Below are 15,296 nucleotides of genomic sequence, written 5' to 3' on the forward strand. Positions count from 1 at the left end.
GGGTGAGGAGGGCGGAGAGGTAGGGGAGGGGCAGGGGCATGGATGGAGAAGGGGGAGGAAGAAGAGTGATGGTGGACTGATGGGAGATGGGTTCTTGGGGTCGGGGAAGATGGGGGAGAGATTGGAGGGGATTCTCTGTGGCTCAGCTGTGTCTGCTGGTGTCAGGTGAGGGATCTCGTGTGGCTGTTGTTGCTGCTGCTGTTGTTGTTTTTACCATCATCTCCTCCTTTATTCATGTGTTAGAAGAGTAATATCGCTTACAAGTATTGGGATGATTGCACTAGAGGTAAAATCTATCCCTAATTTAGGAGGAGAAAACTCAGCTATCCTAGCTAACCCGTGAGCTGCCTAGTTACTCTCTTTGATACCGTGATTATGGATTACATGATTAAAATTCAAGGACGTGAACTAGCAATCATCAAAGATGACACTAGCAATTGAAGAAGAGCTGCCATCTAATTTTTTTAAACCCCTCCACGCTGTCAGAATTGATCTCAGTCTTACTGCATCCCTTGTACGAGCTAGATTCATGCCAAATCTAACTGGCGGTATCCTCTGTCGTGAAAGAATCAAAGCATATATCAATTTCTGCATTTGCGACACCAATGAACTTCTAATTATGATACTGGAGCACTGCACCAATTGATCCCTCAAGTGTATTCATATCCAACCCAGCACCAACATTTAGTTTCACATAAACGTATCTTGGATTCACCCAACCACCAACTCTCCGCATTGGTTTCGGACTGCATGAGATTATGAAATTTGTCGCAAGTCCTCTCAGTATCAAATCTATTTGGGTTGCACTTTGAGGTTCTTCTCCATGGGTAAATTTTCGACGCTCATATCACAAATACCAAGCTGCGGTTGCCGCTGTTTCTCTCAACTTGGGTAGACCTAATATATGAACTCATGCTCCTTCATACACAACGAGTGCTCTATTATAGCCTCACCGGTCTTATCCACATCGAGCACCTTTCTGATAATATCCTAGATGCAAAACACTTACAAACATCCAACGCAAGATTCATGCCAAATGTAACCATGATAGCCTCTCATGTGAAAGAATCAAAGCATATATCAATTTATGCATTTGCAACAGCAATGAACTTCCAGTTGTGATCCCGCAACACTGAGCCAACCGATCCCTCAAGTGTATCTAGATCCAACCCAACATCAACGTTTAGTTTCACATAACCGTATCTTGGCTTTACCCAACCAGCCACTCTCCGCATTGGTTTCGGACTGCATGAGATAATGAATTTTGCCTCCTCTCACCGCCAAATTTATTTGGACTGCACTTTGAGTTTCTTCTCCATGGGTCAATTTTCTAAGTTCATACCAAAAATACCAAGCTGGGTTTGCCAATGTTTCTCTCAGCTTGGGCAGACCTAATATATGAATATCATGCTCCATTATACACAAAAAATGCTCTACTATAGCCTCACCAACCCTGTCCACACATATCGCCCTTTTGATAATATCCTCGATGCCAAGCAACTTCCACACGTCCGACGCAAGCTTGCTCTCGAACAACAGATGCTTGATCGTATCAAGACCTAGTTTGCAAGTAGGACAACACACATTGATTTTGAGATGCTTGTTGGCTAGTACTGATCGGCACGGGATCGCGCTATATAGCCCCCTCCAGATAAAAAAGTCTTAGTTGGACACCATAGGCTCCAAATCGAGTCCCAGAATTCTATAACTTGTGGCCAAACTGGGATTGCCATAAAAAATGATAGGCCGAGCGCACTGCAAAGTCCCTGATTTTGTACAATTCCACACCAGGAAATCTCTCATTTCATGCAAGGGAAGGGGTATTGCAAGGATGCGTTGGACATCCATCTCCCAAAACATTTGCCTCACCAGTAGTTCGTCCCAATCGCCTAATGCAGGGTCTATAAGATCACTCACACGAGTCAGCATGTTGTTAATCTAGTTGTAATCACCTTCCTTGATGGAGATTGTGGGATCCAATCATCCTCCCAAATATTGATTTTCTACCCATCCCCTACTCTCCATATATGCCCAAGTTTCAAGGTTTCAACACCAGCCATAATACTTTGCCAAGTATATGAAGCTTTCTTTTTCAACGTTGCACACATAAGATCACCATCTCGGTAATATTTCTCCTTCAAGATCTATGCACATTGGGAATCTGGGTTATCAATGAGATGACAAGCTTGTTTAGCCAATAATGCAAGGTTAAAGCAACGTATATCTCTAAAACCCATGCCACCTTTCTTATCTGGTATGCACATCTTCCACCATGCAAAGCAGTGCATCCTCTTGTGAGTTACATCATCGCCCCACCAAAAACGAGATATCGCGTCTGTGATTCCTTTGCAAGTTTTTGGGAATTTTAAAAACGATCATCGCGTAAGTTGGTATAACTTGTGCTACTGATTTAATTAGGATCTCTCTGCCTCCTTAAGGTAGACATCTTTCCTTCCAACCATTAAGTCTCAGCACTAACCGGTCAATCACATACTCGAAACTCTCACTTTTATCAAGCCCAACTGTAGCCGGCAATCCCAAATATTTGTCATTCAATGCCTCTGTAATAATATCGAGAGAGGAACAAACCTTGGTGATGGTTGTTGGGGAACGTAGCAGAAATTCAAAAAATTTCCTACGTAACACCAAGATCTATCTATGGAGAGACCAGCAACGAGTAGAAAGGGAGTGCATCTACATACCCTTGTAGATCGCTAAGCGGAAGCGTTCAAGTGAACGGGGTTGATGGAGTCGTACTCGTCGTGATTCAGATCACCGATGATCCTAGTGCCGAACGGACGGCACCTCCGCGTTCAACACACGTACAGCTCGACGATGTCTCCCACGCCTTGATCCAACAAGGAGAGAGGGAGAGGTTGAGGAAGACTCCATCCAGCAGCAGCACAACGGCGTGGTGGTGATGGAGGAGCGTGGCAATCCTGCAGGGCTTCGCCAAGCACCTACGGGAGAGGAGGAGGTGTCACGGGAGGGAGGGAGGCGCCAAGGGCTCAGGTATGGATGCCCTCCCTCCCCTCCACTATATATAGGGGCAGGGGAGAGGGGGGAGGCGCAGCCTTTCCCCTTCCTCCAAGGAAGGGGTGCGGCTAAGAGGGGGGGAGGAGTCCATCCTCCCCAAGGCACCTCGGAGGTGCCTTCCCCCTTGAGGACTCTTCCCTCTAGGGTTCCCTAGGCGCATGGGCCTCTTGGGGCTGGTGCCCTTGGCCCATGTAGGCCAAGGCGCACCCCCTACAGCCCATGTGGCCCCCCGGGGCAGGTGGCCCCACCCGGTGGGCCCCCGGGACCCTTCCGGTGGTCCCGGTACAATACCGATGACCCCGAAACTTGTCCCGATGGCCGAAACAGGACTTCCTATATATAAATCTTTACCTCCGGACCATTCCGGAACTCCTCGTGACGTCCGGGATCTCATCCGGGACTCCGAACAACATTCGGTAACCACATACAAGCTTCCTTTATAACCCTAGCGTCACCGAACCTTAAGTGTGTAGACCCTACGAGTTCGGGAGACATGCAGACATGACCGAGACGTTCTCCGGTCAATAACCAACAGCGGGATCTGGATACCCATGTTGGCTCCCACATGTTCCACGATGATCTCATCGGATGAACCACGATGTCAAGGACTTAATCAATCCCGTATTCAATTCCCTTTGTCTATCGGTATGTTACTTGCCCGAGATTCGATCGTCGGTATCCAATACCTTGTTCAATCTCGTTACCGGCAAGTCACTTTACTCGTTCCGTAACACATCATCCCGTGATCAACTCCTTGGTCACATTGCGCATATGATGATGTCCTACCGAGTGGGCCCAGAGATACCTCTCCGTTTACACGGAGTGACAAATCCCAGTCTCGATCCGCATAAAACAATAGATACTTTTGGAGATACCTGTAGTGCACCTTTATAGTCACCCAGTTACGTTGTGACGTTTGATACACCCAAAGCACTCCTACGGTATCCAGGAGTTACACGCTCTCATGGTCGAAGGAAGAAATACTTGACATTGGCAAAGCTCTAGCAAATGAACTACACGATATTTTGTGCTAGTCTTAGGATTGGGTCTTGTCCATCACATCATTCTCCTAATGATGTGATCCCGTTATCAACGACATCCAATGTCCATAGCCAGGAAACCATGACTATCTATTGATCACAACGAGCTAGTCAACTAGAGGCTCACTAGGGACATATTGTGGTCTATGTATTCACACGTGTATTACGATTTCCGGATAATACAGTTATAGCATGAATAAAAGACAATTATCATGAACAAGGAAATATAATAATAATACTTTTATTATTGCCTCTAGGGCATATTTCCAACAGTCTCCCACTTGCACTAGAGTCAATAATCTAGTTCACATCGCCATGTGATTAACACTCACAGGTCACATCGCCATGTGACTAATACCCAAGAGTTTACTAGAGTCAGTAGTCTAGTTCACATCACTATGTGATTAACACTCAATGAGTTTTTATGTTTGATCATGTTGCTTGTGAGAGAGGTTTTAGTCAACGGGTCTGAACCTTTCAGATCCGTGTGTGCTTTACAAATCTCTATGTCATCTCCTAGGTGCAGCTACCACGCTCTATTTGGAGCCATTCCAAATAACTGTTCCACTTGGAGCTATTCTAAATTGTTGCCCCATTATATGTATCCGGTCTCTCTACTCAGAGCTATCCGGATAGGTGTCAAGCTTGCATCGACGTAACCCTTTACGACGAACTCTTTTACCACCTCCATAATCGAGAAAATTTCTTAGTCCACTAGTTACTAAGGATAACTTTGACCGCTGTCCTGTGAGCCATTCTTGGATCACTCTTGTACCCCTTGACTGACTCATGGCTAGGCACACTTCAGGTGCGGTACACAGCATAGCATACTGAAGAGCCTACGTCTTAAGCATAGGGGACGACCTTCGTCCTTTCTCTCTATTCTGCCGTGGTCGAGCTTTAAGTCTTAACTTCGTACCTTACAACTCAGGCAAGAACTCCTTCTTTGACTGGTCCATCTTGAACACCTTCAAGATCATGTCAAGGTATGTGCTCATTTGAAAGTATTATTAAGCATTTTGATCTATCCTTATAGATCTTGATGCTCAACGTTCAAGTAGTTTAATCCAGATTTTCCATTGAAAAACACTTTTCAAATAACCCTATATGCTTTCTAGAAATTCTACATCATTTCTGATCATCAATATGTCAACAACATATACTCATCAGAAATTCTATAGTGCTCCCACTCACTTCTTTGGAAATACAAGTTTCTCATAAACTTTGTACAAACCCAAAATCTTTGATCATCATCAAAGCATACATTCCAACTCCGAGATGCTCACTCCAATCCTTAGAAGGATTGCTGGAGCTTTGCATACTTATTAGCATCTTTCGGGATTGACAAAACCTTCCAGTTGTATCACATACAGCCTTTCCTCATTAAAATCGTCGAGGAAACAATGTTTTGACATCCTATCTGCAAGATTTCATAAATACAGCTAATGCTAACATGAATCCGACGGACTTAAGCATCGCTACGGATGAGAAAATCTCATCGTAGTCAACTCCTTGAACTTGTGAAAAACTTTTTGCCACAAGTCGAGCTTCATGGATGGTGACATTACCATCCACGTCCGTCTTCTTCTTAAAGATCCATTTATCTTAATGGCTTGCCGATCATCGGGCAAGTCCACCAAAGTCCATGGATCCATTCTCGGATTTTATGGCCTCGAGCCATTTATCGGAATCCGGGCCCACCATCGCTTCTCCATAGCTCGTAGGTTCATTGTTGTCCAGCAACATGACCTTCAAGACAGGATCACCGTACCACTCTGAAGTAGTACGCATCCTTGTCATCCTACGAGGTTTTGGGAGTGACTTGATCCGAAGTTTCATGATCAATATCATAAGCTTCCACTTCAATTGGTGTAGGTGCCACAGGAACAACTCCCTGTGCCCTGTCACACACTAGTTGAAGAGACGGTTCAATAACCTCATCAAGTCTCCACCATCCTCCCACTCAATTCTTTCGAGAGAAACTTTTCCTCGAGAAAGGACCCGATTCTAGAAACAATCCATATTGCTTTCGGATCTGAATTAGGAGGTATACCCAACTGTTTTGGGTTTCCTATGAAGATGCATTTTATCCGCTTTGGGTTCGAGCTTATCAACCTGAAACTTTTTCATATAAGCGTCATAGCCCCAAACTTTTAAGAAACGACAACTTAGGTTTCTCTAAACCATAATTCATACGGTGTCATCTCATCAGAATTACGTGGTGCCCTATTTAAAGTGAATGTGGTTGTCTCTAATGCCTAACCCATGAACGATAGTGGTAATTCGATAAGAGACATCATGGTACGCACCATATCCAATAGGGTGCAACTATGATGTTCGGACACACCATCACATTATGGTGTTCCAGGCGGTATTAATTGCGAAACAATTTCCACAATGTCTTAATTGTGTGCCAAAACTCGTAACTCAGATATTCATCTCTATGATCGTATCATAGACATTTTATCCTCTTGTCACAATGATCTTCTACTTCACTCTGAAATTACTTGAACCATTCAATGATTCAGACTTGTGTTTCATCAAGTAAATATTCTCAACATCTACTCGAATCATCTGTGAAGTAAGAACATAACGATATTCACTGCATACCTCAGCACTCATTGGACTGCACACATCAAAATGTGTTACTTCCAATAAGTTGCTATCTTGTTCCATCTGAAAACGAGGCTTTCCAGTCATCTTGCCCATGTGGTATGATTTGCATATCTCAAGTGATTCAAAATCAAGTGAGTCCAAACGATCCATTTGCATGGAGTTTCTTCATGCATATACACCAATAGACATGGTTCGCATGTCTCAAACTTTTCAAAAACGAGTGAGTCCAAAGATCCATCAACATGGAGCTTCTTCATGCGTTTTATACCATTATGACTTACATGGCAGTGCCACAAGTAAGTGGTACTATCATTACTATCTTATATCTTTTGGCATGAAAATGTGTATCCCTACGATCAAAATTCAATAAACCATTCCTTTAGGTGCAAGAGCACTTATTCAGGTTTAATACTAATCTTGATGGTAGAGGGAGCGTGCGATGTTAGATCACATCAAACTTGGAAACACTTCCAACACGTATCGTCAGCTCACCTTTAGCTAGTCTCCTTTTTATTCCGTAGCTTTTATTTCGAGTTACTAACACTTAGCAACCGAACCGGTATCTAATACCCTGGTGCTACCAGGAGTACTAGTAAAGTACACATTAACATAATGTATATCCAATATACTTCTATCGACCTTGCCCGCCTTCTCATCTACCAAGTATCTAGGGTAATTCTGCTCAGTGACTGTTCCCCTTATTACAGAAGCACTTAGTCTCGGGTTTGGGTTCAACCTTGGGTTTCTTCACTGGAGCAGCAGCTGATTTGCCGTTTCATGAAGTATCCCTTCTTGCCCTTGCCCTTCTTGAAACTAGTGGTCTCACTGACCATCAACGATTGATGCTCCTTCTTGATTTCTACTTTCGCGGTGTCAAACATCGCGAATATCTCAAGGATCATCATATATGTCCCTGATATATTATAGTTCATCACGAAGCTCTAGCAGCTTGGTGGTAATGACTGCGGAGAAACTATCACTATTTCATTTGGAAGATCAACTCCCATTCGATTCAAGTGATTGTTGTACTCAGACAATCTGAGCACAAGCTCAACGATTGAGCTTTTCTCCCTTAGTTTGTAGGCTAAGAAAATTGTCGGAGGTCTTATACCTCTTGACGTGGGCACGAGCCTGAAATCCCAATTTCAGCCCTCGAAACATCTCATATGTTCCGCGACGTTTCGAAAACGTCTTTGGTGCCTCTACTTAAACCATTTAACTGAACTATCACGTAGTTATCAAAACGTGTATGTTCGATGTTCGAAACATCCACAAACGACGTTTGGGGTTCAGCACACTGAGCAGTGCATTAAGGACATAAGCGTTCTAGTGTCCGCATAATCGCTACTGTCAACTTTCAACTATATTTTCTCTAGGAACATATCTAAAACAGTAGAACTAAAGCGCGAGCTACGACATAATTTGCAAAAGGTCTTTTGACTATGTTCAGTATAATTAAGTTCATCTTATGAACTCCCACTCAGATAGACATCCCTCTAGTCATCTAAGTGATTACATGATCCAAGTCAAACTAGGCCGTGTCCGATCATCACGTGAGACGGACTAGTCATCATCGGTGAACATCTTTATGTTGATCGTATCTACTATACGACTCATGCTCGACCTTTCGGTCTCCGTGTTCCGAGGCCATGTCTGCACATGCTAGGCTCGTCAAGTTAACCCTAAGTGTTTTCGCTGTGTAAAACTGTCTTACACCCGTTGTATGTGAAGGTAAGAATCCATCACACCCGATCATCACGTGGTGCTTAGAAGCGACGAACTGTAGCAACGGTGCACAGTTAGGGGAGAACACTTCTTGAAATTGTTGTAAGGGATCATCTTATTTACTACCGTCGTCCTAAGTAAACAAGATGCATAAACATGATAAACATCACATGCAATCAAATAGAGTAGTGACATGATATGGCCAATATCATATAGCTCCTTTGATCTTCATCTTCGGGGCTCCATGATCATCTTGTCACCGGCTTGACACCATGATCTCCATCATCATGATCTCCATCATCGTGTCTTCATGAAGTTGTCACGCCAACGACTACTTCTACTTCTATGACTAACGCGTTTAGCAATAAAGTAAAGTAGTTTACATGGCGTTCTTCAATGGCACGCAGGTCATACAAAAAATAAAGACAACTCCTATGGCTCCTGCCGGTTGTCATACTCATCGACATGCAAGTCGTGAATCCTATTATAAGAACATGATCAATCTCATACATCACATATATCATTCATCACATCCTTTTGGCCATATCACATCACATAGCATACCCTGCAAAAACAAGTTAGACGTCCTCTAATTGTTGTTTGCATGTTTTACGTGGCTGCTATGGGTTCTAACAAGAACGTTTCTTACCTACGCAAGACCACAACGTGATATGCCAATTGCTATTTACCCTTCATAAGGACCCTTTTCATCGAATCCGTTCCGACTAAAGTGGGAGAGACTGGCACCCGCTAGCCACCTTATGCACCAAGTGCATGTCAATCGGTGGAACCTGTCTCACGTAAGAGTACGTGTAAGGTCGGTCCGGGCCGCTTCATCCCACAATACCGTCGAAACAAGATTGGACTAGTAACGGTAAGCATATTGAACAACATCAACGCCCACAACTACTTTGTGTTCTACTCGTGCAAAGAATCTACGCAATAGACCTAGCTCATGATACCACTGTTGGGGAACGTAGCAGAAATTCAAAAAATTTCCTACGTAACACCAAGATCTATCTATGGAGAGACCAGCAACGAGTAGAAAGGGAGTGCATCTACATACCCTTGTAGATCGCTAAGCGGAAGCGTTCAAGTGAACGGGGTTGATGGAGTCGTACTCGTCGTGATTCAGATCACCGATGATCCTAGTGCCGAACGGACGGCACCTCCGCGTTCAACACACGTACAGCTCGACGATGTCTCCCACGCCTTGATCCAGCAAGGAGAGAGGGAGAGGTTGAGGAAGACTCCATCCAGCAGCAGCACAACGGCGTGGTGGTGATGGAGGAGCGTGGCAATCCTGCAGGGCTTCGCCAAGCACCTACGGGAGAGGAGGAGGTGTCACGGGAGGGAGGGAGGCGCCAAGGGCTCAGGTATGGATGCCCTCCCTCCCCTCCACTATATATAGGGGCAAGGGAGAGGGGGGAGGCGCAGCCTTGCCCCTTACTCCAAGAAAAGGGTGCGGCCAAGAGGGGGGGAGGAGTCCATCCTCCCCAAGGCACCTCGGAGGTGCCTTCCCCCTTGAGGACTCTTCCCTCTAGGGTTCCCTAGGCGCATGGGCCTCTTGGGGCTGGTGCCCTTGGCCCATGTAGGCCAAGGCGCACCCCCTACAGCCCATGTGGCCCCCCGGGGCAGGTGGCCCCACCCGGTGGGCCCCCGGGACCCTTCCGGTGGTCCCGGTACAATACCGATGACCCCAAAACTTGTCCCGATGGCCGAAACAGGACTTCCTATATATAAATCTTTACCTCCGGACCATTCCGGAACTCCTCGTGACGTCCGGGATCTCATCCGGGACTCCGAACAACATTCGGTAACCACATACAAGCTTCCTTTATAACCCTAGCGTCATCGAACCTTAAGTGTGTAGACCCTACGGGTTCGGGAGACATGCAGACATGACCGAGACGTTCTCCGGTCAATAACCAACAGCGGGATCTGGATACCCATGTTGGCTCCCATATGTTCCACGATGATCTCATCGGATGAACCACGATGTCAAGGACTTAATCAATCCCGTATTCAATTCCCTTTGTCTAGCGGTATTTTACTTGCCCGAGATTCGATCGTCGGTATCCAATACCTTGTTCAATCTCATTACTGGCAAGTCACTTTACTCGTTCCGTAACACATCATCCCGTGATCAACTCCTTGGTCACATTGCGCATATGATGATGTCCTACCGAGTGGGCCCAGAGATACCTCTCCGTTTACACGGAGTGACAAATCCCAGTCTCGATCCGCATAAAACAATAGATACTTTCGGAGATACCTGTAGTGCACCTTTATAGTCACCCAGTTACGTTGTGACGTTTGATACACCCAAAGCACTCCTACGGTATCCAGGAGTTACACGATCTCATGGTCAAAGGAAGAGATACTTGACATTGGCAAAGCTCTAGCAAACGAACTACACGATCTTTGTGCTATGCTTAGGATTGGGTCTTGTCCATCACATCATTCTCCTAATGATGTGATCCCGTTATCAACGACATCCAATGTCCATAGCTAGGAAACCATGACTATCTGTTGATCACAACGAGCTAGTCAACTAGAGGCTCACTAGGGACATATTGTGGTCTATGTATTCACACGTGTATTACGATTTCCGGATAATACAGTTATAGCATGAATAAAAGACAATTATCATGAACAAGGAAATATAATAATAATACTTTTATTATTGCCTCTAGGGCATATTTCCAACAATGGTGTCCTAGACTAGGGGGTCCCGGTCTAGCTGGTCTAGTCAATGTGCCGGACTACCGACCCGTTAAGGAGGAGGGACTTTGGAGGTCTCTAGTTTGCTTCGACCGAAGACTTGGCGTGTACTTCAAGTATATTTGTTAGATTCGTCATGTAATCCCTAGATTGTAACCGACCGTGCATAACCCTAGATACCCCTGGTGCTTATGTAAACCAGATAGTTTAGTCCGTATAGGCCAACTCCTTCATCATCATCATCATCATCATCATCATCATCATCATACCCATGGGGTTTAGACCACAACTTACAATCTCGAGATAGATCAACTATATACTTTGATACTCCCATAATATAAGCAAGACCGGGATGTAGGGTTTTACCTCCTTAAAGAGGGCCCGAACCTAGGTAAAAACATCATGTCCTCTATCTCTTGTTACCCATCGATATGATCTCACAGCTCGGGCCCCCCTACCAAAGGTTTGCTAGTTTTGACATCGACATTGGTGCTTTCATTGAGAACTCGCTGTGTGATCAGCTTGAGACAATGGTTTCACCATTTAGCAACCAGAGTCCCCTCGCTACCTCTAGTGCACCAATGACTCTTACTGACGGGTCGTCTGGAGGCACGACAGGTCCCAAGCCGCACACCCCCCTCGAGGCCACAAGGTGTGATCGGGAACTCTGCTCAGAACTTTACGCTCCTTTGATTAGCTCGGTCGATGGAATCTGACTTGAGGAAACCTCATATCCAAGCTCCCGTCCGCGAGATAGGCACGAGATCAATTAGCTGGAAGAGGCAGACGTTTCGGATGTCAGACTGGACCCGGATACCTCTCTCTCTCTCTGTGTGTGTGTGTGCACCTTCCCTGCAAGGAACACGGGAGCACGCTGGAGTCCCCCTCCTCCTGTCGAATTGATTTTTTTATCCCACCCACCCCCACATCGAGTATTGCCCAAGTAATTCGGGGACTCCGATGTCTGGGACCTAATGTATATAAAACAACAAGTTGGGGAATCCGTCCGGCAATTCTGGTCAAGATTCTTGTTCATCAAGAACAGAATAACCAATTGCCCCGACGACGAGGTGCTAGCCGCTTTTCGTCACAATTGTGACAACGAGGGTGTGTTAAACACCCTTGCTCGGCGCCGAGTTCAAAATTTCTTCAAGCTCTCCGAACTGGTATTGAAGTTTTGTTCCATTGAAGACGTGTGGTTGGCTCAAGCCGAAAATGCTAAACCAATTCGGTCAATAAAATTAAAAGACCTTGACCTCGTACAACAAGGAGAACCATCTGGGCACCCCGTACTAGTCGAATCATCACGAAAAGAGCGAAAACAGGAACCTAGACCGCCCTTGACGGACTACTGGACCAACCATGCCCTATACTCTGTTGTTCTCAACACCAATAGAACCACCGCCTTAGAGCATGTTGGGTTGTGAAACAAGTGGCTAAGAGTGGCGAGGCCATCCTCGCAGATAGGTGCACTATTCACCATTCGGCAAAATCCTCGGACGAAGCCGAGGTCCTGATGATCTACCAAACGTACAGGTCCAGGAACCAAAGAAAACGGGCTTTACAGGAGCTCGGCCATGCCCAGATACGCACACCTCCGGCTGCGTGGTAGGACACCCCGGTCACATTCGAATTGTACGACCAGCCAGCGATCGACTTAAGTTGATGCCCGGCCGCCCTGGTCCTCGACCACATAGTAGATGGATGCCGGCTACATAAAGTACTAATGGACAGTGGTAGAAGCTTAAACCTCATCTACGAGGTCACGTTGGAAAAAATGCAACTTGATACAACTCGCATCCAACATAACTTCATTACGTCAAGGGTATTATTCCCATAAGGGAGGCACGATGTAAGGGAAAGATCACTCTCGATGTGGTCTTCGGTACTCCTGAGAACTATCGGTCCGAGGAGTTAACCTTCCATGTTGTACCCTTTCAAAGTGGCTACCACGCCCTACTCGGGCAAGAAGCATTCATAAAATTTCATGCCGTACTCCATTACAGATACATGAAGCTCAAAATGCCAGGCCCCAATGGAGTAATAACCGTCACTGGCAACTCGGACAAGGCATTCCGAGCCAAAAATAAAACGGCCTCACTAGCCCTCGAGTCACTGGCAGAGGCCTTTACAGTCAAAGAACTAACAACACTTCGGGCCACGGTCAACTCATATGATGTCATTTTTGACAAAAGATACAAATCGGCCTCGTTCAAACTAGCAAATGAGATTGTCAAATTTCAAGTACACCCTATGGACCCAAATAAAATGGCGTCCATAGGTGCTGAGTTGGACCCAGAGACCGATGAGGCACTACGAATTTTCCTTCAAGAAAAATGGGATATTTTTGCCTGGCATCCTTCAGATATGCCAGGGATCTAGCCGAGCATAGCCTGATCAAAGGTTCAAAACCAGTTAAATAGGAACTTCGACGATTCCCCGAGCCCAGGCGTCAAGCTATGGGTGAGGAACTGGCTAAATTACTAGAAGTCGGGTTCATTTGCGATATCAAGCACCCCGAATGGTTGGCTAACTTGGTCATTGTGCCCCAAAAGGACAAATCTTGGGGGCTTTGCTTTGATTTCAAAGACATCAACAAAGCCTGCCCTAAAGATCCTTTTCCTTTACCGCGCATCGACCAAATCATTGACGCCACGAAAGGACGTGACTCTTTACGTTTCTAGGACGCATACTCGGGATACCACCAAATCAAGATGAAGGAATCTGATCAGGAAGCAATGTCGTTCATAACGCCCTATGGGCCATTTTGCTTCAACACAATGTCGTTCGGATTAAAAAATGTCGGCGCGACATACTAGCACATGATTTAAACATGCCTGAAGGATCATATCGGCAAGACGACCGAAGCCTACATAGATGGTGTGGTTGTCAAAACCAAGGACGTCCGTCGGCTAGTAAAGGGTTTGGGTGAAATATTCACCCGTCTCCGGATATATCACATTAAGCTCCATCCGGAGAAGTGCGTCTTCGGGGTACTGGCAGGCAAACTACTTGGATTCATCATTTCCCATAGAGTAACCAAGGCCAATCCAGCTAAAATCTGAGCCCTGGTTGCGTTAGCAATACCTACCAAGCTCAATCACATCCAAAAACTTACAGGCTGCATAGCCGCCCTCAGTCGATTCATCTCTCGACTAGGGGAAAAGACCCTGCCACTATACAAACTCCTGAAGCAAACAAAGAATTTCAAATGGATCAGTGAGGCAAGCGATGCTCTATAAGACATCAAAAAGCTCCTCGCTACCAATCCTATAATTACATGACCTAGAGTAGGTGAGCCGATCTTGCTTTACATCTCGGCCACCAACCAAGTCGTCAGCGTGGTCCTCATGGTCGAACGCGATGCTGGGGGTCACAAATTCCAGTTGCAAGTCGGTATACTTTATGTTTCCAAGGTATTAACCCTATGTAAAACAAGGTATCTGCACTACCAGAAGATCGCTTACGCAGTCTTCATGGCATCTCGGAAACTGTGGCACTATTTTCAAGAGTGGTCTATCACCGTGGCATCCGAGGTCCCCCTTGGAGACATCATTAACAACAGGGATGCAACTAGACATATAGCCAAATGGGAAACTAAATTCCTCCTTTTCAAAACTGTGTTTTGCCCGTGTCGAGTTATTAAATCTTAGGTGCTGGCAGATTTCATGGCCGAGTGGGCGGAGGTTTAGCATAGCTGAATCAGAAAAGCTGAAGACCAGTTTTAAGACGGAGAAAAACACTTGGGCTGAAGAAAAGACTGTTTTAACGCAGCGAGCTGAAAAAGCCGAGGCAGCTCTTCAAGAAGTAACCACTGAACTCTCCGGCTTAAAGCACCGTGTCTCTCAGATGGTTTCTGCTATCTTTGGCGAGTCGCTTTGATAATCATCAAAAAGTGAATCCTTGTCATGTTAATATAAACCGCCATTAACCAATCTATGTTTTTTCAAGTCCTAGGAGCAGCAACCTTAAGCAGGACATGCTTGTGAAGCTCAAAGTTGTCTACACACTTGTCGAAAAGCTGTACACCAGAACTCAACATGCACTGGCTGCAATTTCTCCAATGAATCAGGCACCTACTCTTTTGATAGATGTCTTGAAAAAACTTTCTATGCTTCCTGCTAGAATGGAGGAAATGAAGCGATCGTCTGCGAG

This window comes from Triticum dicoccoides, chromosome 5A (assembly GCF_002162155.2).
Source record: "Triticum dicoccoides isolate Atlit2015 ecotype Zavitan chromosome 5A, WEW_v2.0, whole genome shotgun sequence".
In the NCBI taxonomy this organism is placed as follows: Eukaryota; Viridiplantae; Streptophyta; class Magnoliopsida; order Poales; family Poaceae; genus Triticum; species Triticum dicoccoides.